This window comes from Natrix helvetica, assembly GCF_964273705.1.
Source record: "Natrix helvetica genome assembly, chromosome: 1".
NCBI classification, from domain to species: Eukaryota; Metazoa; Chordata; class Lepidosauria; order Squamata; family Natricidae; genus Natrix; species Natrix helvetica.
Genome location: NC_138548.1, coordinates 122,994,016 through 123,016,593, shown reverse-complemented (window position 1 = coordinate 123,016,593; position 22,578 = coordinate 122,994,016). Strand labels below are relative to the sequence as shown.

The 22,578-nt window shown below is 38.0% G+C and overlaps 1 long non-coding RNA gene across 1 annotated transcript in view; it reads left to right on the top strand.

Annotated features, from left to right (window-relative positions):
- The window catches only part of LOC309384881, a 435,034-nt gene that overhangs the window by 208,174 nt on the left and 204,282 nt on the right, over nucleotides 1–22,578 (top strand). The gene's annotated exons all lie outside the window — the stretch shown is intronic.

Sequence of the window (22,578 nt, the reverse complement as noted above, 5' to 3'; positions counted from 1 at the left end):
TGCATATTCTCTAAATTCATAAGTGGAGTATATAATCGCTCAAAGATCCACTTGACTACTGACCGCTGAGAAAAAAAAAATCCAAGACTTTCCTTTTGGGAAGCCTGAAGAATTCTGCCCTCCAGATCATTTCATCCCATAACTACATCAAGGAAGGTTGTTTGAAGAAGGTTCATTCTCAAGCATGAAAGTATTGCCCTTTGAGCTTTTTCCACCAGTTCCAGTGGCCGTCCTTTGGACATATTTATACAGTCAGAACTTGCAGTTTTCTCAGTAACTCCCCCCTCCCCTCAAAAATATTTTGGAGACAAAACAAGAAGGGCAGATAGACTTTTTTCATCCTAGTTACTAATTATTTTAGTATAGATGGTGCTACAATTTACACAAATGTCTGTTGGTTTTATGACCAGCCTCATGCTAACCAAACAGATTTTGGCTAGAATGGCCTGCCAAGAGAGTTACTGACCTGAACTTCAAATATGGCAGATATGCAGAGGATTACTATACTGCATTACAGGAGCGTAAAACCTTAAATAATTAAAATAAGTACTATTGTAGAATAAGGCTTTAATGTATTGCTCATTTAAAAAAATAAATAGAAATAGTATAAGACAGCCAAGTTGGTTTCAAAAGTATTGTAGAGTTTTGATAGATGTAAACATTGAGGTGAACATTGGAGGATAATCGTGTTTTGGTTGGGTGGAATTGGACTAGCCGGAAAAGGGGGAGAAGGGGGGGAAATGTGGGTACTTGTTGGAAATCGTGTTTGTGGAGGATTAAAAAGTATAAGGTGTTTCTCCCGTAGACATTTTAGAGAATCTCCCTAAACTAGCAATTTTTCAACGTATTGGCTGCTTTGTTTGTTTTTCAATATTTTTCAAACTATATCTACACCACAAAGTCAGTTTTTATATCCACTGAACTGGTTTTCTCTAAAGAATGGGGATGCTAAATGTTCTCCTTTAGAGAATCTTAGTAATGAAGAATTGTATCAAATTTGAATGCATAGTGTAGCAAATGTATGCATAGTGACCTGGTGCCAAGGGATCACTAGCACTAGATGGTGCTAAAAGTCAGAATTCCAAGGGACATGCGGGAGATTTGAAGGAAGCCACATTTAGTGCGACAAAGATTATTTCTCCAGGTCTCATTGAACTGAATTGAAAAATAATGTGCATTTAAGATATGAGGGTGATGTTAACAACTCTGTCTCATTGCTACATTCCTTTGCTATCCCAACACATTCAGCATCTTTCATGAAAACATGTATTGTCTTTATTTTCATAACATGAAAAATCCCTAAGGACAGGAAGAAATTATTATGGAAGTCTCCGTATTAGAACAATTAGAACAAATGGAGAGAATTATTATTTTTTAAGCAACAAAGGAAGCCAAAATCAGGGAAGGGAACAGAACTGAATACTTCATTATTTCAACTACTATTTACATAGTTCACAAGCCCAGTTCCTAGAAAGAAGTATACAAATCAGATGAACACCACCAAAAACATTGGTTGGTAATATAATTTTTGCATCTAGATCTACAGTGCTAATGGTGCACATGAAGATTCAGATGCCAAACAGGCATATTAGACTGTAACTAAAGTTAATATTACCTATAGTTAATATTCCTGCCACAGGAAGCACCTTATGAAGCCTATAACTATCTCATAGAAATTTGTGTCTTCTGATTATAGTTACTATATTTCAACTTTTTTAATTTTTTTGCATAGGTATAGGACCAAACAAGATACTGAATGCTGCTATTGGGGGAGAGGAGCTTGGGAGAGAGAAAGGATAGTAAAACCCCATTGCTCTCAATTACTCCCACTAAAATCAAGAAGGTGGTGAGTGAAGTTGTCATTTAAAGGACACCAGTCCTTTCCTTCTTCTTTTATGTACTTCAGGTTTTTTACCCTGGTCATTTCATAGTGAGATCTACCAGGTAAGACCCATGAAAAGCTGAGATCTCACATAAAGAGCGAACTCTGTCCTTAGTCAAAACGAAGCAGCTTGCATCTGGCAGAAAATAAAATTGTTAATTGTTTAGATGTGTTGCTGTTGCTATTGCTGTTAAGGAACCATTACAGTTTTCATCCCCAGGTGCCAAATTGTCCCCGACATGATCATCCATTCAGGAAACCTACAAATAAAGATATTCAAAAATCACATCTTGACACTGATCTCATCACAGAGTAACTTGGGGGTGGGAGGAATATAACACTGTGATGAAAGGATTGGGCAGAAGAAAGACTAATTGTCAAGCAGCTCTACGTGTTTGTTTTTATGAGGCTTTCAGAAATACCTGGAAACCAGTTGGTACAGGGCTAAATTATATAGATGTTAATTGTAAGATAAAATTATGTCGTGTGAATTGTTCTCAAGCTCTGTGTAACTTGCCTGTGTTGACCTATCATGAATTGCACAAAGAAATGTTCAGGTTATATTTAAGGATCCCAGTCGCAGAGCAATCTGTACCGGTGTTGAATTTTCTATTCTAATTATCAAGCAAATAGAGATGGAAGGAAAAGAAACATCATTATTTAACTTCTAATAACAGTTTCCAGTATTCTCAGTACTGAACACAGTACATATCTACTGGCCGATGAGGAAAACATCATTTTATGTCTTGTAATTTTACTCAATTGTGGTAAAAAAAAAAGTAGATTCCATCACTCCTTGAGCTTGCTTGATTTCTGTCCAAGCTAATCTAAAATTGTTCAAATAACGAGCATCAAGGTGCCTTTCAGTTTGTAATTTCATCTTCACAGAGGTTGGGGGGGTGATCTAAAAAGTATTTTTAGAAGTCCAGCTGGTGATAAGAAAGTCATATGATTATTTATGGTATGTTAACCTGCAATTCTCTGACAATTGCAGCTGGCAAAACTGGTAAAAGTGAGTTGAATAAGACTCAAAACTGGGTTCTGAATTCTTATGCAGAACTTTCATTGAATATGAAAGTTAACACACACTGAACTCTTCAGATCTCTTCCCCTCAAATTCCAACTGTGTTAATTGAATTAATTCTAGAGAAATCAATGTCAGTCACCATCTTCTACAACTCAACTCTTGTGGGATAGTCTACAGTCCAGACTTCCTCAACTTGGACATTCTCATAGAGGCAGACTGTAAGAAAACATAACAATTGCCATGCTTTTTAAGGAATTCTTGAAACAGACATCCACACATCTAAAGAGCACCCAGTTTGTAGAAACCTAGCATAAATTACGAGCTGTTTCAGTTGGAATAGCCATAGCTCTGAGAATCTTTTAGAAAGAACATGTTAATAACCTAATCCCAGTGAATGGGATCTATTTCTCATACATCTGCTTCTTAAAGGCAGCCATATTATCTCGCATTGCAATTATGGTTCTGAAAATAAAAAGTGATTTTTACAGAAAATCACAAAGAAAATGAATTCTTCTTCTTCCCATACTGCTTTTTTTTTCACCACACATTGCATATGTTTTCAAGAGTTGGTATCATGTAGACAATAATATCTATTTCCAATGTCCATGTAGCAACATTTGAACATGACTATTGTGGCTGAATGTAACATAAAAATTTCACCTTGTGTACCCTTGGCAAACTAACTCATAAGATGTGAAGATTCTTTTTCAAGTAAGCCCATGTTATTTATGAAATTATGGAGCCTACATAAAGTGCAGATATATCAAGCACAAGAATATATTATTGAATCTGAATAAATAGAGCATAAACTGTAGTCAAAGGGCCCCAACCAGAATTCAGCAGTTAATTACAGACCTCAACGCTAAACTTGTTTCTTGCAGACAGACTGCAGAAAAAAGAATCTTTACTGCAAACAAAAATGAAGACAAATGAACAGTTTTGCCTACTACCAGTGAAAAGTACAAGTGTTTCTTAACATGTTCAAACCCACAGCTTTTTTTAACCACCATTCCTATGAATTAACAGAGCCTGTATGGCTAGCAATAGCACTTAGACTTATATACCACTTCACAGTGCTTTCCAGCCCTCTCTAAGTGGTTTACAAAGTCAGCCTATTGCCCCCAACCATCTGGGTCCTCATTTTACCGACGTCAGAAGGGTGGAAGGCTAAGTCAACCTTGAGCCAATGAGAATCAAATTGCTGGGAGTCAGCAGAATTAGCCTGCATTCTAACCACTGTGCCACCATGGCTCTTAGAGTGATGTGAGCAATTATTGAGCATTCACATAAACATCAACTCTGCCCTGAGAGCCACTTTCAGCTTCTCACTGCTACTGATAATAGATGATGAGATGTTAGCGGTCCTCTCAACCCGCATGAGAGAATATGCCTTGTCTCAACTTAGCCTTGATTTCAACTTCAGTTAGATCCTTTGACAGTTTTTTTTCCTGCCACATGCATTTCTTACCTTAAATTGTCCCCAATTTAACTGTATCAATGTTAAATTTATATCCCCCACCCACCCACCGCCAGCTTCTTCTTCCACTACCCAAGGGCAGTCTCAAATTATGTAAAATGTATTAAGCTTTGTCATTTTTACCTTGGGGGAAGGTCAAGTGACTGAATTAATTGAAACATAGGCAATGGAAGGTAGGATAGGCAGCAGCAATGGGAGCAGCACATTGCATGCTAATATCATTTTCTGCCAATACAGCCGACTCACTTCGACTCTTAAATGGAAGATGTCTCCATTTAAAGACATAGAGCACCATTTAATACAACCAAGTAAATTACAAGGAAGTATGAATGAATCCTGAGTAACTAAGGAAGCATTGCTGCAGCTAGTGAAAAGTTTTATGGTACTCTTTATTTTCTTTTTGCATATATATAGGCTTCATTTTAAAAATTGTTGGTATCTTAGAAAATTCGGGTAATCCCCATTTTCATAGCAAGCATCTTTGTGTCTCCTTTTTTTTCAATTCAAATATTACATTATGCTTTTGGAAGAAAGACTCAATTATATTACCAAGCACTATATATTAACTGTGGTATCTAATTTATGCTATCCAACATACAGAACCAATGCAAGGGACTTTGCTTTCAAAGAATGATATAATTCTTTTCCACCCATTAAACAGAAGCCAAAGGGACTGGCAACTAGTTATTCTGTCAAAGCTGAAGGATTATAGGACAGGATATCCTAAAGTTGAAGGATTATAGGACAGGATGTAGGACAGAGGAAGGAATGGCCAAGGGTTTTAGGAGGAATGATTGGGAACTAGTCACATCCTTCCAGTACACAACACTTGTGGCAGTTGCCTACTTCTTCCAGTGCTACCAGCCCTAGCACCTCAGTCAATAATGCTACATCTGGCCATAGATGTATAGATGTTTCACTGTGAACCAAAAGCATGTATTTTAAAAATAATAAGGAGATGTGGACTGTTTGTTTGTCAGAGGCAAATGGAATAAATAGTCATAGTGCCTTTGGTAGCACTCGAATAATATTGTAAAGCTAAATTAAAGTGTGCATAGGACAGTTTTTTTAAAGATTAACATTAAAACGTTGCTATGAAACTCAACTTTGAGGATTAGTCATCAATAATCTTATGTGCATGACCAAATCAAAAACTTCCCATTGTTATGTTTTGGACGTAGAATTTAAGATTGTCAAACCTTTTGCATTCCCACAACATTATTGCACTTGGGGAAATATTAAATATATGGGTAAGATATTTTCTGAGATTCTTCTTTCTCTCTCAATCTCTTCTTTTCACACCATCTACCTGATCAGGAAAGAAAATGGGTGGTCATCTTTGTTTTCTCAGGATCTGTCTTTGAGGCCTAAGAGCCATCAGGAGCTCCCGAGTCACTATTTGCCCTAAAATGACACATTTAATGACTGTGGCATAAAAAGCCTAGAAAGTCAAAGAAGATTTGTGGAGTTTTGAAACAAGCTGCTTAATGAAAAGATTTTTAATTTAATAAAAATAATTGTCTAAAAATTCAGGTGGAATATTATATGATATCAACAACCCCCTTGTGTTAAAATGTGAGCCAAGCCAAATTCATATAAAGTAAGCATGGATATTTAACATACAGTCTGCTTTAACTCATGGAAATATAACCAGCTTGCCATCACCACAAGCAAGTCACAATACGTAGATACACATGTAGACACACACAGTACATACTTTCCTCAGAAATCCTCAAAAACCTCAGAAATGTTATCCAGCTAATCTTAGAGTGGGGTACACTGATTTTAGAAATATGTCCAGGTAAGAAAAAAAATACAATACAATACAATACAATACAATAGCAGAGTTGGAAGGGACCTTGGAGGCCTTCTAATCCAACCCCCTGCCTAGGCAGGAAACCCTATACCGTTTCAGACAAATGGCTATCCAACATCTTCTTAAAGACTTCCAGTGTTGGGGCATTCACAACTTCTGGAGGCAGTTGTGAATGCCCCAACACTGGAAGTCTTTAAGAAGATGTTGACAAGAAGTCTTTAAGAAGATGTTGACAATGAGACAATGGATTTTGGTTGGAAACTGGTTCATCAACTATTTCTCCCGTCTGTCTTTCTATGAGTTCCTCACCAGCTTACCTATCAAAAGTATTAATAGATTTCCATCAGAAGTAATTCAGACCACCATTGATGGAAAGAAAAAGAAAATTTCTTATTTTAAAAAAGCAATTATAAGTTTCATGTGACAGTATTTAAAGAGGAAAAGAGATGATGCATGCAAAGTTTTTTGCCCAACAAAGAAAGACTTCAAGTCAAACAAACTGGTAAGAGTAAACTTTCTCTTTGCCTTATTCAAAGAAACTTTTTGAAATTTCTAAAAGCTCTTCTAAAATGAATGTTATTGGTCTGCATTTCATACATTCAGCAGAGACTTGAACCCCTTTCAAAAATAGCAACACAAGGATTATGCAAAATTTCCTTAATAAATTAGTTGGTTTCATTGAGATTCTGCCAGTCTTCCCCAACTGGTGTCCTCCATATATTTTGGAATTCAATTCTTATCATTCTCAAATGACAAGACCACATGAGGAAGACTGATTTAAATAAGGTAAAGGTAGAGGTTCCCCTCGCACATATATGCTAGTCATTCCCAACTCTAGGGGGCGGTGCTCAGCTCCATTTCAAAGCCAAAGAGCCAGCACTGTCCAAAGACATCTGTGTGGTCATGTGGCCAGCATGGCTAAATGCCAAAGGTGCACCGAACGTTGTTATATTCCACCAAATGTGGTCCCTATTTTTCTACTTGCTTTTTTAAGTGCTTTCGAACTGCTAGGTTGGCAGAAGCTGGGACAAGTAACAGGAACTCACTCCGTTACGTGGCACTAGGGATTCGAGCCCCCAAACTGCCAACTTTTCTGATCGAGAAGCTCAGCGTCTTAGCCACTGAGCCATTGCTTCCCAGATAAGACTACTACGGTAGTTTTGAAGGATTGCTTTGAGTGGGGGAAACTACATATTATTTTAACTTTTTAACCCAAAACTACAGTTTGTCTTGACTAGGCAAATATTTATATATATCGCACTCATGTGTTATATAAATTTGTATGAATATACATCACACACCCATATGTAGTCACATATATTGCTAAACATATAATTATAAAATCTTACTGTCTGGCACTTTTAGTTGCCAGGAATACAGATAATATTGCAGCTATATTTTTATGTGGTGTGTATTTAATTTTTCTAATCATCTATCAAAAATAAAATACAAATTGGGCTTTATTATGCTTTTGATTTCAGTATCTTCAGTCATTTTGTCCTACCTGCTGTTTCCTCAGCTTTTTATTAGTGCTCATTTTTAAGTGTCTGTTTCCCACTTTCCCTTGTAGTTCACAGAAATGAATTTTGATGCTTCCAGAAAATTTATTTATTTATAAAATTATATGGGGTGCCCAGGGCTTGCCATGTTCCACATCAGTGACGTGCGGTGAGGTTTATGGCTGGTGAGGCTAATGACATCATCAGGAAGGCGGGGAATTCTTAACAAGGCGCCGGCCACGACTCGGTTTCCAGGATCCTTTCGTGAGCGAGCTGGCAGAGAAACGGTAGCCAACGGTCCCAAAAGTCCGTTGCACTTTCTGCTTTCGTGAGCAACTTCCCGTAAACCTGCCATTGATCAGTGCAAGGAAGGGAGCCGCTTGCGCATGCGCATTCGCCCTGGAACATGAGCTCCGGTGTCAGAACCCGACAGAAGGTGGGGAATGGGACCACGTGTGTAGAGGAGCCTCCTGCACCTCCCTCTGTCCTGCACATGTGGTCCCATTCCCCGTCTTCCTGGGTCAACATGAAGGGGACCGCGGCTCGTGCAGTCCTATTCCCCGAGGCTCCTCAGCGCCTTTTCCCTTTTCCTTTTTTTTTCGTGATGAGAGCGGTGAGGCTCTGCCTCTCCTGCCTCCCCTGACCGCACGTCCCTGTTCCACATTGTTCCTTTATTCCCTACATTGCATTTCTTACTGTATTTGAATGTATTGAGAAGGATCATGTGGAATAACTACACAATGACTTTTGATAGATAGTGTTAAGTATCTTTAAAACATTCCAATATATTCCATGGTGAATAATTTCTCCTTTAGAGTCCTATTACAGTATTAGAAAATTCAGAAGTAATTCCCTGAATCTCATACAATAATTCCAGCAATTTAGAATATTTCATGAACATCTGGATATTTATGGGACAGAAAATCCATATCATATCCGGTGGCTTTAACTTTTGCCATGTGAGACCTGAAGATGTTCAAAACGTATCAATGTAAAAGCCTATAAATGTAAGTAAGAGGCCTGAATGAATAGTTTGCATGGTATTGTGCAAAAATGAAATAATTTGCATACTGCTTATGCTCATTTAGATAAGTCCTGCACAAATGTGATGAAACTTCCCACATCAACAACCCTGATTATGGGATAATACTAGTGAGTATTATTCTGGATGGTTCACTGTCCTGCAGATCAATGTATGTCTGTACTCTTACATATCCCTTAATACAGGAACAAATAGTAACTTTTATTATTTATACAGTTGGGTAGATTTTTCAGTATAACTTCGTGTCAGTCGTCTTTTTTAGGTCTATTTTCTGAAGCAAAACCAGGAAAGTGCAAGAAAGTTGAGATATTTCCTACTTAACCATTTCTCCTTCTTCCTACTCTTCCATGGTTGAACATTAAACACATGTGGAAAAATTTGGGTATTTCCTACATAGCCGCTTCTTCTTATTTACAGTTTTCCACGTTGAAGATCAAACATCTAAGATGAAGAAACCATGTTTTCTATTCCTCAGGCCTCTTCCATGATTTAAAGGCTTATTTTATGCAAACTTCCCAATTGTGCGAGGCAACTCTGTGACTAAAAAATGTTCAGTTCAGATGTTTGCTTTCCATCTCCTAGAATTATGCAAATGTGGGGGAGGGACTTCAATGGCCCAAATGGGGCTCCTGATTTTGCTTGGGCACATGAATGTCCAAAAGGGCAAATAGAATTAATGTATTTATTTTCTTTCTTTGTAGCTGCTGTAATCAAAGTAACTGACTTAAAAGAATATTCCTACAATAATTCAAATAAAAATTAAATCAGAAAATCTATGAGCTTTAAGCCAAAATATTATTTTTAATTTAAAAACATAATTCTTTCTTTTGTTTTTGTAGTAAAAAGGGTAAAACAAATGAGTTGGAAATGTTTTTAAAGAATTATTGCATGTTCAAATAATTATATTTGCTGTTTTTGCTGGGCAAATAAATTTCTGCTTGATGAATTTTCCTGCTTGTTATATAATTTTTCATCAAGCCAGCTGTCTTCCACATCACCAAATTATCCCTTTTTCATTGTTAATAAGAAGGTTTTTGAATATAGTTTAAATTACATATAAAGAGGACTACAAGGCATTTTCACAGAAAATTTCAAGGGTACATTCCAGTACAATTAGTCTTATAAGTATATTGCATGGAACTCAGAGACACATGCAAAGTTTGCTTATTTTCAAAAATAAATTCTGTATAGTTCAAAGGATGCAATAACTGTAATTGGTCTTCCAAATATGCCTGCATAGATATACAATCTTAGTTACTAGAAAAAGAAAAAAGAAAGCTACAAAATAAGCACTTTTTAAAAAGGCTTATCCATTTTAAATTTATTTTTGTTCCTCCTTTCCTATCAGAAGAAAAAAAAGGTGAAAACGTTTTCATAATAAAGATAAAATTTCAGTTTTGGAAAATGAAATTAGTATATTGCATCCTTTGAATTATACAGAATTTATTTTTGAAAATAGCTTGGAAAATTTTGAAAAATGAGATTACAAAAGCCCAGTCTAGCACAATACCAATGAAGAAGAAAAATAACAGTTCCCAAAAGAAACCAGCATGGCTGCATAAAGAACTCTCTGACAAATTGAAAGACAAAAAAGATAAGTACAAAAAGTGGAAAGGGGGGAACATAACTAAGGCAGAATATCAGCAAATAGCCCAAACATGTAAAGATGAAGTGAGGAAAGCTAAGGGTCACAATGGAGAGAGCCTTGCCACAAAAGTAAAAAATAAAAAAAAGCTTCTTCCAACATATTAAATACAAGACAAGAGTTAAGGAAACAATTGGTCCATTGCTGGGAGAAAGTGGCAAGAAGGTGACAAGCAACAGGGAGAAAGCAGAACTATTTAAGTCATGTTTTGCATCTGTCTTTACACAAAGGGATAAAACAGTCCAACCTATCAAAAACAGCACCACAAAAATCAGATTAGGAACACAAGTTGAAATAGGGAAGAAAATGACTGGGGAAGTAAGTGAGCACCTGTCTACCCTAGATGAGTTCAAATCACCAGGAGCGGATGGATTACACCCCAGGGTTCTGAAGAAACTGGCAGACGAGATCTCTGAACCACTGAACTATATATTTCAGAGATCCTGGAGCACCAGAGAACTACCAGAGGACAGGAAAAGAGATGATGTGGTTCCCATCTTCAAAAAAGGGGAAAAAACAGATCCAGGAAACTACAGACCTATCAGCCTGACCTCAATACCAGGAAAGATTCTGGAAAAGATAATCAAGCAACGAATTAGCGAACACCTTGAAGCAAACAAAGTAATAGCCAAAAACCAACATGGGGTTGTAAAAAACAGATCATGCCAGACTAACCTTATTGCATTCTTTGACAAAGTGACAAAATTAGTGGACCAGAGGAATGCCGTCGATATAGTTTATTTGGACTTCATTAAGGAATTTGATAAGGTAGACCATAACCTACTACTAGATAAAGTAGAAGAATGTGGGTTGGACAGCATCACTACCAGATAGATTCGTAACTGGCTGACCAACCGCACTCAACATATAGTCCTCAATGGAACTGCATCTACATGGAGGGAGGTATGCAGTGGAGTACCCCAAGGCTCTGTTTTGGGCCCAGTACTCTTCAACATCTTCATCAATGATTTGGATGAGGGAATAAATGGGGAACTCATCAAATTTGCAGATGACACCAAGCTGGCAGGAATAGCCAACACTCCAGAAGATAGGCTTAAGATACAGAAGGATCTTGACAAACGTGAACATTGGGCATTATCTAATAAAATGAAATTCAATGGTGAAAAGAGTAAGGTTCTACATTTAGGCGACAAAAACGAAATGCATAGGTACAGTATAGGTGGTACCTTGCTCAACACTAGTAACTGTGAAAGGGATCTTGGAGTCCTCGTGGACAACCATTTAAATATGAGCCAGCAGTGTGTAGCAGCTGCCAAAAAAGCCAACACAGTTCTAGGCTGCATCAACAGAGGGATAGAATCAAGATCACATGAAGTGTTAATACCACTTTATAATGCCTTGGTAAGGCCACACTTGGAATACTGTATTCAGTTTTAGTCACCACAATGTAGAAAAGATGTGGAGACTCTAGAAAGAGTACAGACAAGAGCAACAAAGATGATTAGGGGACTGGAGACTAAAACATATGAAGAACGGTTGCAGGAACTGGGTATGTCTACTTTAATAGAAAGAAGGACTAGGGGAGACATGATAGCAGTGTTCCAATATCTCAGGGGTTGCCACAAAGAAGAGGGAGTCAAACTATTTTCCAAGGCACCTGAGGGTAGAACAAAAAGCAATGGGTGGAAACTAATCAAGGAGAGAAGCAACTTAGAACTGAGGAGAAATTTCCTGACTGTTAGAACCATTAATCAGCAGAATAGCTTGCCTCCAGAAGTTGTGAATGCCCCAACACTGGAAGTCTTTAAGAAGATGTTGGATAGCCATTTGTCTGAAACGGTATAGGGTTTCCTACCTAGGCAGGGGTTGGACTAGAAGACCTCCAAGGTCCCTTCCAACTCTGCTATTGTATTGTATTGTATTATATTGTATAGTCTTTATTGTCATTGTACAAAATAAATACAACAAAATTGGTTTAAAAATTACATTTTTAAAATGAGGATTTCAAAAAGAATATTTCAAATGTAGCTTTGATCAATATTTCTTCATTAAATCTAAAAAGAAAAATAAAGAACTCTTCAGAATGCAGACAATGGGTTCCCTAAACAACAGGATTCCTAGAGTTATTAATAATGGTTGGAGGAATTTTACCTCAGTCCCTGTTCTCCAAGGGGAGCAAGGAGAACAATGGTCTAAAAGCTCTTGGCTCTTGGTAAATGTACAGAAGTGAGCCTCTTTTGAACATATTCTAATTAGACCGGGAGGCAGATTTCTGTGGAACTGTCCTCTTTTCTGAGACCTTTTTGTGTTATAGACACTGCTGGAGTAAATGTGACAGAAGAACATAAGCATACACAGCAGTGGTGGTTTCCTATTGGTTCAGCTAAACCAGTAGTGGTTTGGCGGCCTGGGTCACTAGAACCAGCAGCGACCCAGGCCTGCCACACTCCCAGGGGTGGGTTCCTGCCAGTTCCATAAATCTACAGTGCCACTTACAACCAGCTTCCTCCCACTGCCCGTCCGCACATCATCAAGATGAAGAGCAAGAGGAGGAATTCTGGGAGTTGAAGTCCACAAGTCTTAAAGCTGTCAAGTTTGAACACCCCTGGGGTTTTTTCTAAAGGGTTAGGAGTGCAAGGGTCTTGTAACTTGACAGCTTTAAGACTTGCACACTTCAATGCCAGAGTTCCTGAGCCAACATGACTGGAGGAGGAATTCTGGGAGTTGAAGTCCACAAGTCTTAAAGCTGTCAGGTTTGAACTCTCCTGGGTTTTTTTTTCTAAAGGGTTAGGGGTGCAAGGGTCTTGTAACTTGACAGCTTTAAGACTTGTGTGCTTCAAATGCCAGAGTTTCTGAGCCAACATTTTGGTTGCTAAGCAAGAGCATTGTTAAGTGAGTTTCACCACATTTTACAAGTTGACCACACCCACCTGGTCACATGGCTGGCAAGCCACTCCCATCCAGTCACATGGCCAGAAAGCCACTCCCACCAAGTCACATGGCCAGCAAGCCACTCCCACAAAGTAGGCCACACCTACAGAAGAGGTTCTAAAAAAATTTGAAACCCACCACTGCACACTCCCAAACTGGTTCTCAGGCAGCGCCATAGGCTCTTTTCTTCTCTTTTGCTTCTGCGCATGCGTAGAGCAATTTTTATTAGACTGCACATGCGTGCACAGCATGCATCAAGCATGCAAGCCCACGAGCGAACCAGCAGTACTGACTGCCAGGACCCATCCCTAATACACAGATATTATTAATGTATTTTTCCATATAATTGTGGGAATGTTTTTTTTTTCATAAGAATAAAAAATACTCCTCTAATAAGTTACAGTTGTGAGTTAATATGCCATGTGGGATTTTTTTTTCTAATATCACTTTTTTGGGGTGCAAAATATAGATATAAGACTGAATGGGGGAGTTAGAGAACTTATTTTTTTTCTTTAAAAAACAAACATTTCCCTTATATTTAGTTTGTATCTCTTTACTGAAGGCAACCAAATCATTCGTTTTGACTTGAGTGAAACTACAGATGAGTGGTTCTCATGCATGAATGCACCATCAAGGACCAAATGTCACAAACAGAATATTCACATTATTTTAGGTCTGCTCCGAGAGGCTTTTTATGACTGAATTCATTCACATGGCCATCTGTAAGTGATCATGTGATGAGCACACCACAAGCAAGCCTTAGTGCATTTACCTTCTGATGGGCATCTGTAAAGAAAACTGAATATCCACATCACAGAGTATGTGATACAGGTAAAAAGGTCTGGGGGAGTTATTTTCTATTTATATACCTATGCAGGAGCATTTTGTGTCGCTGAGTCTGCATTCGCCTATCCAAGCTGGAGACTCCGTCTACAATACTTACATACTGTATATAGATACAAGTTCTTGTACACTCTCGTGGCCTTGTGGCTTTGGTGAGCAAGAGGATGTTCAAAGAAGCCAAAGCCAAGAACGATCATGCAGATTTTTCCTTACAGTGCGTGCGTCTTCCTGCTTGTAGAGCATCCCAAGAGCCAACAGGAAAGACAAGTCTTTCTGTAGCAAGAAAGGGAAAAAACAAAAGCCCAAATGCAATCTGGAGAAGAAATTAGAAGCGTTTTCTCTGATGCTTTCTCCTAATCACACTTCCTGTTATTCTACAGCAGAGCCCCATAATCATAACCAAACTCAAAAGGAACTAGATGGATCCAACAGATAGTACCGCTGTCTCACAGAAACCCGGCCTCAAAATCCATGGAAGCTGGTCTGAAAACTTCATCAGCTTTCATTGACTGGGTTAATTAAATTGCTAGTTCCTTTCTTTTCCATAATTTCCTTTCACAGTAGAAAATAGGAAGAAAGCAGGAAAGGGATGTAGAAATTATTATGTCTCCTCTCCCCTGAGGGATTGTTTTTAATTTTGCTAGGTGGAGATGTTTAATAATGTATCTGTTTAATATTCTTCCCCTGTTAATTTATAGCACAGCATTTCTCAGAGGATCTTGACTCACCACTGGGCCTCAGTGGTATTCTAGGCAAATCTTATTTGATCTTCTTCCATCTTCTTGTCGACTCCAGTAAACTGATATGAAGAGAGTTAGAAACAAATATCCCCAAAATACCCCACAGAGAAGGAATTAGACAGCAAAGACAATATTAACATTTTAACAATTTCTTTTTCTTCTTGTTAAAGTAAACATTGCTCTGTGAAAGCAGATTAGCTTCCTTCTGTGGAGATAGCTCTGTGCTTCACCTCCGTCTCATCCTCTGGATCTAATTTCTGAATATCAGGCATTTTAAGCTCCCCAACAGCAAATCTCCGTTGAGGCCAAGAAATGGCCCACCAAACCCAGCATTTTAATGCCACAGTGGCCAATCAGATACTGAGGGAAATTTCACAAAAAATGGTATGGAGCAGAATGACATGTTTCTAGTCATCCTCCTCAGCAACTGGTTCTGAGAAAGACTGCTTAATTAAAACTGACATTGGTTTTAAAATTGAATGTACATTTTAGAAAGTGCTGTGTTTGAGAAGTGGAGACTTCATTTGGTAGATCACATTGATTTGGTAGATCACATTGACAGGGGTTGCCACAAAGAAGTGGGAGTCAAACTATTCTCCAAGGCACCTGAGGGTAGAACAAGAAGCAATGGGTGGAAACTAATCAAGGAGAGAAGCAACTTAGAACTGAGGAGAAATTTCCTGACAGTTAGAACAATTAATCAGTGGAACAGCTTGCCTCCAGAAGTTGTGAATGCCCCAACACTGGAAGTCTTTAAGAAGATGTTGGATAGCCATTTGTCTGAAATGGTATAGGGTTTCCTGCCTAGGCAGGGGGTTGGACTAGAAACCTCCAAGGTCCCTTCCAACTCTGCTATTGTATTGTATTGTATTTGTATTTGTATTGATTTGGATCCTACTATGAGGATATGTCTGCTAATTTAAGAAAAGCCACTCTCTCTCTCAGCCCAACCCACCTCACAGGATTGTTGCTGTGGGAAAAAGAGGAGGAGGAGGAGGAGGAGGAAGGTGTGCTGGGTATGTTTCACCAATGATTGAGTTATTTGCAAAACCAAAAAAGGCGGGATATAAATAAATAAACAATTCCCTCTCTATATCTTCCTTGTTGTCTGTGGTGGTCTTGGAAATCCTTCCCAAAATCAAGGGTTCTTTCAGAGCAATGTAGAAGCGGGTAGGAGACATGGAAGAGGGCAGTCTGGAGTGGAGAGAATCGCTACAATCAAGAGGAAGACATAGTAAATTGGTTAATTGGTTAATATTGCCAGATTCCTGATAAGCACAGCTAAACAATAAAAATAAAGAGAGTGAATGGATTTGGCTGATCTTTTTCCTCAGCTTCCAGAGCCTTACTTTGGCCTTGTCTGGATTCTTTCAAAATGCTCATTGGCTCCAAGAGACATATGAGAATATTGTTTTCCACAATGTTAGAAACTGTATTTTTAATTCCCTTATGAAAACTTAGCACAAAATAGCTGCAGTCTATTCTTTACAGTCTAGATATCTTTGGAAAAGCTTTATTCATATACTATCTAAGAACATCCTGTAGATAGTTTTTTGCTAAAGTTAGAGTTTAGAGCTTTTTAAAATCAAGTAGAGATAGTCCTCAACCTACGACCACAATTAAGCCCGAAATGTATGCTGCTAAAGTGAGAAATTTGTTTTGTCCCATTTTATGACTTTTCTTGCCATAGTTGTTAAGTGAATCACTGTAGTTGTTAAATTAGTAACACTGTTGTTAAGTGAATCTGGCTTCCCCATTGACTTTGCTTGTCAGAAGGTCATAAAAGGTGATCACATGACTCCGGGGACACTGCAACCGTCATAAATACGAACCAGTTTCCAAGCATACGAATGTAAATCACATGACCATGGGAATGCTGTGATGGGCATAAGTGTGAAAAATGGTCATAAGTCACTCTTTTCAGTGCCATTGTAAGTTTGAATGGTCACTAAGTGAACTTTTATAAGCCGAGGACCATCTGTTCAAACAAAAGTGTAAACATTTTCATAGTTTTATAACTTTGGTGCTTTTGAACCTTTTGAAAGTTTTCTTTGGGAAACTGAGTCTGAGATACTGTTTCATAGATGCAGAGACATAGAGAGAGATGTATAAATGTACAGAGATGTATATGAGCAGGTGAGAGACAGGATCCAAGCATAACAAAGGCTCAAAATCCAATACCACATGCTTACATACTTCCTTGCCAACCTTCATTAAATAAATACCAGTCGACTTTTAATTTCCATGATTGGCTATTTTTGAATTTAACATTCCTGACCACCAGAGTTCCAGAAAGTTGGTATAGCAAGTAGAGATAGGAGCAGGGCAGGACATGTTCATGATGGCAAGGATCAAATGTAATCTCTCTTTTCTATTCCACCCCAAACTGAAACAAAACCAGACTAGCTTAAAAGTAATACAATGGGAGGAAAAACACTTTAAAAGGAAAGGAATAAAAGATATGTCCACCTCCCTATCTTCTTCTCTAAGTCTGTCTGCAACCAACTGGACCCTGGGGAAATCGAGCAGCTTCGCTTCAAGATAAAATGGCTCTAGTCCAGGGGTGTCAAACTCACAGTGTCACATTGTTGTCATGTGATATATCACAACTTTTTCCGCCTTCACTAAACCACATGGCCAGCACGTGACACATCCAGCCTGCAGGCCATGAGTTTGACACCCCTGCTCTAGTCCCTCAGAGTTTAAGGTTTTTTGCTTGAAATCTACTACACCTTTGCATAAACATGTGAAGTTGTGGCAGCACTGGATCTCATCATCTTGCTCCCCGTTGATTCCACACAGCCCAGCCACAAACTCAGCATAAGCTGTGCTTTCAAGCTCCAAGGGAAGAAGCTCTGAAATGTAGGATAGAAGTCCCTCACAGGGCCAATGCATTCATAATCAAGAGGTGGTGTGGGCAGTGCATATTGTGAAAGAAACTTCAGGACATTTTCTGTCACCATTCTTGATATTATGGAACTTGACATTATTTTACCAAATTCTAAACTTAATTTTTTAAGGCAAAAATGTGGGAATCTGGAAAATGAAATGGCTTAATGAAGTCTATAATGTACTATACCTGTTCTAGAGAGCATAAAATAAAGATGTTAAACAATACTATTTGTTTGAATACTACTATATTACTTCAAAATATTACTTTGAAAAGTAGCTACTTTCCAAAAGATCAAAATGTCTAAGTTTGTTGATTGTTCTTCATTAGCCCAGAAACATCCACAGGCTGTTCATGTTGCAGACTTTGGGACATATAAGATAAGCCAGGAAGGTGGAGAGTGACTGGTTTCTATTTTAACATTTCCTCCTACTCTGGACTTAGACAAGGATTTGAACATTAGGAGAAGTCAGAGGTCACTGTAAACATTGTGCCTTTGGATGCTAAAAGACTCAGAGGTCAAATAGCAGCTGGCATCCATGTCCTGAAGGAGGTTACCTTACTAGGATGTCTTTACTCAGCTTTCACCCCACAGACAAAAACAATATCTGTGATATCACCCACAGATGCTGGCCTCAGATTCATTCACATGTCCAACATTCATTCATCTAGATCGGATCTCTCCATCTCTAGAGCAAAAGGCAACGAGCTCGGAGGAAGTACTAAAAGAAAAAGGAAAGGAAAGAGGCACAGGGAGTTTTAAGCTATGTCTTCACTTGTTTTTTTAGAATGGTTCCTCCTGTCTCTTTTTAATAATGTGACTGAATCTCAATTCAATCCTAAATCCAGCTTCTGCGGATAATATTGGATTATTTAATTAATGTAAATTTGAATTAGATCAACATTTGGTCGTCTTGCCCCCATAACTCACGGTAATGCCTCTCTTCAAAAAGCATCAGAAACCAAAGGAATGGTGTAAGGAAAAAAATCTGTCTTTCCCTGCTTGGCCTAAGTTTTTCTTTCCCAAGAAGCATTCACACAGATAGATAGAAGGAGACAGGCAGACACAAGGGAGAGGCAGGTATAGCTGTTAAGGTCCTGCATTAGGAACAGAGAGACCAAATTCTAGTCCTCAGGCACAAATGCCAGCTGGGACTTTTGGCCAGTGCCTGTGTTTCAGCACTAGACTAGAAAGTTGAAGAAAAAAGGCTATGGGGGTAGTGTGTATTGGAACAGCATGACATATTACTATATGCTCCATACTCTTCAGTGGCTGATGAAAGTACAAACACACTCTCCCTTTGATGTGCATGTCACAGAGTAAACTGCAGCTCACAAAACTTTGTATCTTTTAATAAAATTTGTCAGTTAAAAAGATGCCAATATACTCTGGCATTTTACACATTCTATATGCATAAGATCACATTCTACTTGTTGCGGAGACCCTACTCTGTTGAAAGGATTATCCAGATCACAAGTATCTTCACACCACATTGTTTTCATTTCTAATCCCTCATGAGACAATTTGAACCTGACTTGCTATCATTCTCCCCTCTTTGACATCAAAAGGCTGAAAGCATCATGAGCTAATCAGCGCTTCCTCCAGCTAATTAGTAGGAGAGTAGAAAAAACATCAAATCATCAGTGTTCATTCCCTGAACTGCCATAAGTCCTGTAGTAAGAAAAATCCCTTCTCATTGTCTTCCACCCTAGGTTTACTTTTGTTATTGTACCTGCACGCATACCTCTTTATCAAATCTCTAGTCCAATTCCACCATTTATATTTCTTTATTACCAACTATAAGTGCACTAATACTTATAACTTGCTACTTGATATTACCTTTGTTTTATTTTTTTCCCTTAACATTTAACATAACATTAATGCATTTTTTTAACTTTTCATGTTTCCCTTTAATCACAAATGTGGCAACATAAAATCTTTATAGCAGATAATCTCTCAAAAAGTATTAAGGTAAAGTTCAAGAAAGTTGGTACAAAAACTTCATCATAATTTTTTTTTTGCATAACTAGTAACACTCTACTCTGAATATGTGAGTTATAAATGTGCAAATCCCATACAAAGCACAAAGTTTCAGCAACAAAACAATGCAAAATTGAGATCAATGTTTGCCATACATTGCAAGAACTTTACTTATAAGATGTCATGCAGTAGGATCCCAGTTTGAAATATCTGTACTCATTCAGGATCTATGGAATGATGAAATGTAAATAGAGGAAATGCAAGAATAGGAGCATAATGTTTGCAGAAATCTAAATTTAAACAAACATACTGTAGTTAAGAACCTTCAGTTTCCTATGGAACTATTAACATTTACCGGACTTTCAGAAAGCAACATCATGTATCAGCAACAGAAACGCACATAGCAAAAAAAAAAAAAAAAAACCTGATTGTGAACTTATTCAATTAGTAGGTATGCTACTATTAGTAGATATATTGAGGAAGATTTGAAATCCATTTGCCAGGGATTTTTTCCAACATTTTTTATTTAGACGTCAGACATATAGCTAGATCAATGAAGAATTTCAGAATTGCATTTGTAGCCTTTGTATTATCTTCTAAACACTCTTACATGTTTTTGTTTTTCTGTTTTGTCTCAGTCATAGGTTTAGGTGATTTAATATCATACTCTGGAGTGCTTATCAATTTTTAATGAAACATAGAAGCTTCCTATGATGCCAAAGGAGTCAAGAATTGAAGCACCATTGGAGACAGTTACTACTGCAAGCATGCCAAAGGTTGTGTCAATCATTTCCCTTGTAGGATTAGCCAATATGGTCCAAAGGCTGCTGAGGAGATTCCATTTTCATTTGTTGCAATGAAAGAGGGAAAACACAAGAGAAGTGAACAGCTGAGGGACAAGGCTCACAGTCTTTGGGCAACTGGATTTCCAAAGCAGAAGTATGTGTTAGCATGTATGACTCTGGATACTTTGTAAGTGTATGGTTCCAAATTATCTGATTTAGAAACACCAACTCTACCTACGAGCAAATTGGCAACCTCTGATACTGGGGTTTGTTTGCTTTTTAATTATTGTTTGCCACTTAAGAATCACTGACCATCCGGACTCAGCTAAGGATGAACAGTGTACAGGAGAACCCTATTTTAATTGAGGATATTTTGAGTATTTCCTCCCTTTATGACTTCCCAGGAAAGAAAATGCTTCTGAACATTATGATCAAAGAGAATCAAATGAGAGAATAAATGAGTCGCTGCTTTGTTGGGTTATATTTAGGTTGCCTAATAAAAGACGGCCTAACCCATTTTGCTGAGGTGGAACAACTAATAATGATGCTCCCTAAGTAGGCAATTAATTTACATGTCCTTTCCCACTGCTTCAAAATGCAACTGTGTTTACTGACTAAATAAGGTAAGTAAGTAACAGTAATAGAGTTGGAAGGGATCTTGGAGGTCATCTAGTCCAACCCCCTGCTCATGCAGGAAACCTGTGCTGGGGATTCAAACCGCCGAACTGCCGACCTTGATTGGCAAGCTGAGTGTCTTAGCCACTGAGCCACCTTCTTTTATTAAGATTTTTCTGATGAACAAAACTTTTGCTACATTCTTCTGTTCTATGGGATATATAACTTTCCCTGACATGGTTGTAAGACTAATCATTTAATAAACCATTCAATAAATTATCTAACTACTACTTTTCCAATACAGCAATTGATAATCAAAGCTAGAAGAAGACATGCACAGAAAGACAGACAACATTTTGGGAAGAATTCTTCCAGAGAGAGTAATTTATAAGCAGGAACTAAAGGAGATTTTTTTTTTATGTTTTGAGGGGAAATGTTTTTAAATTTCCTTCTCATAATATTCCATGCCAACATTTTCAAAAATTGTGCCTTTAGCCAGAGTTCATTTAGCACATCTACTGCCCTCTTAATCTCTACTGTCTGAAATGTCATGACCATGTTGTAGCCTTGCTTGTGATCATTCATGGTAACTCAGCATATGCAAAGTTGTTAACTCAGCATATGCAAAGTTCAAGCTAGATATGCAAAGAAGAAGATGCCTTCTTCCTGTCAGTGAACATTTTTGGCTAAGAAATTCATGATAACTACTGTTTACTTGAAGCTAAGTGAAAATTCAGCAAAGTACAAGAAAGTGGAAAGAAGCTAAACTTTTAGTTGGCAAAAGCAAAAAATCATTACAGTAAATTTTCAGTAACCTGGGGCAAATTGGAACAGGGAAATAATAAACCAGTCACAATAGTGTCTGGCTGTAACTTGAAACTTACAGTTTATGTACGCGAAATAAAATTCTTGCAAATCCAGAATTGATAATGCAAGTTGTTACCTGCAGATAGCTGGAATGTTAATTATAAAGATAAGGGAAGAGAGAGAGAGAGAGAGAGAGAGAGAGAGAGAGAGAGAGAGAGAGAGGGAGGGAGGGAGGGAGGGAGGGAGGGAGGGAGGGAGGGAGGGAGGGAGGGAGGGAAGGGAGGAAGGAAGGAAGGAAGGAAGGAAGGAAGGAAGGAAGGAAGGAAGGAAGGAAGAAAAAAAGAAAGAAAGATTTTAAAAACCCTAAGTAATCCTTAAGAAAAAGAAATATGTTTAAAGAAAGTGTATGTACTTTCTTGCAGTTGGCAGCATAGAAAGTTGGCCATTTAATGCAACAATGAGTACAGTAGAATTCTATTGTCATCATTCATTTTCAATGGGGAAATAACCCCTACATTCACATGAATATGTCAGATATGAAATGCATGTTAGTGGCTGTGGGAGGTTGCTACCAAAACCTGCCTTTTACTTTGATAATAAAATATAGGAATAATGAGTGTGTGGAATAAAGTCACCC